The sequence below is a fragment of the Chrysochloris asiatica genome, unplaced genomic scaffold, assembly GCF_000296735.1.
Source record: "Chrysochloris asiatica unplaced genomic scaffold, ChrAsi1.0 scaffold00169, whole genome shotgun sequence".
NCBI lineage: Eukaryota > Metazoa > Chordata > Mammalia > Afrosoricida > Chrysochloridae > Chrysochloris > Chrysochloris asiatica.
This window is the reverse complement of record NW_006408687.1, coordinates 4334005-4335621: the sequence shown is the minus strand read 5'-3', so window position 1 is coordinate 4335621 and position 1617 is coordinate 4334005.

The following is a 1617-nucleotide window of genomic DNA, read 5'->3' as shown; positions in this document are numbered from 1 at the left end:
TTGATCTTCATCAGGATGTATATCAAGTCATCTTGACTTCCAGCAAGCAAGGTTGTGTCATTTGCATATAGCAGGTTGTTAATGAATCTTCCTTGAATCCTTACACCATGTTTATCTTTATATAATCCAGTTTCTCAGATTATTTGCTCAGCATACAGATTAAATAAGTATGGTGAAACAATACAACCCTGGTGCACACCTTTCCTGATTTTAAACCATTCATTATCCCCTTGTATCTTTCTAACAAATGTCTCTTAGTCTATGTATAGGTTCCTCATGAACACAATGAATTGATCTGGAATACCCATTCTTTACAAAGCTATCTATAGTTTGCCATGATTCACATAGTTGAAAGGCTTTGCATATTCAATACAGTGCAAGTATGTATCTTTCTGGTATTCTCTGCTTTTAGCCAGCATCCATCTGAGTCAGCAATGGTATCCCTAGTTTCATGTCCTCTTCTAACTCTGGCTTCAATTTCTGGCAATTCGCTGTCCATGTACTATTATAACCATTTTTGTATTATTTTCAACAAAATTTTACTTGCATGTGATATTAATGATACTATTAGATGATTTCTGCATTCCATTGGGTCACCTTTCTTTGGAATGGGCACAAATATGGATCTCTTTTAATCAGTTGGTTAGAAAGTTGTCTTCCAAGTTTCTTGGCATAGATGAGTGAGTGCCTCCAGTGCTCTATCAATTCGTTGAAAGATTTCAGTTTGTATTCTGTCAGTTTCTGGAGTCTTGTTTTTCACCTATGACTTCAGTGCAGCTTGGATGTCTTCCTTCAGTACCGCTGGTTCTCGATCATATGCTACTTCTTGAAACAGTTGAATATTGATTATATCTTTTGGTACAGTGACTCTGTATTGCTTCCATCTTCTTTTGTGGGTTTTCATCTTCCATTTTTATTGTGCTAATGTTTACTTAATCATTCTGATTTTCCTCTTATTTATTTATTTTTTAGTTTTTTATTGTGAATTATGTGTTAATTTATATGGGTGAACATTATCCTTACATTCACCTTATAGTATTTTGTTTCGTTGCAATGATCACAATCCCCTGCATGCATCATCAAACAACCAAAGAGTACAACCCGCACGCCTGCCCACCCAGCTGCCAGCACAAAGCCTCTGTCCCTGAGTCCAAAGTCCCCAGCCGCTCCTTCTGTCCACATCATTGTCTCTGCCTCCATCCCTAGTGTCACTGCCTCCTTGGACAGGGTCTTGCGCTTCGCTTTTCTCCCTTGATGGTTCCAGGGATCTCTGCTCCTGGACTGCAAAATCAGCCACTCCCCTCCTTTTGTTACCAAACATTTACATTTACCTTTCCAACACTCACTGTTAGACCTGATAGCAATCATTGCCTATCAAACCACAGGAGTCCTATCCCCCTCACTTTTTTTTTTTTAGTGGTCTAGGTGGACTTCTTTTTTTTTTATTTTTTTTTATTTTTAAGGTTTTTATTATGCATTGAGTGAAAGTTTACAGGCCATATCATCAGTTTTACATTAAACAAATCATATACCTTGTTTCATTACATTGATTATAATCCCCTCCATGTACCATCAGTTAACAGTATTTTTCTCTATCCATTTTAGCTTTTTAAAAAA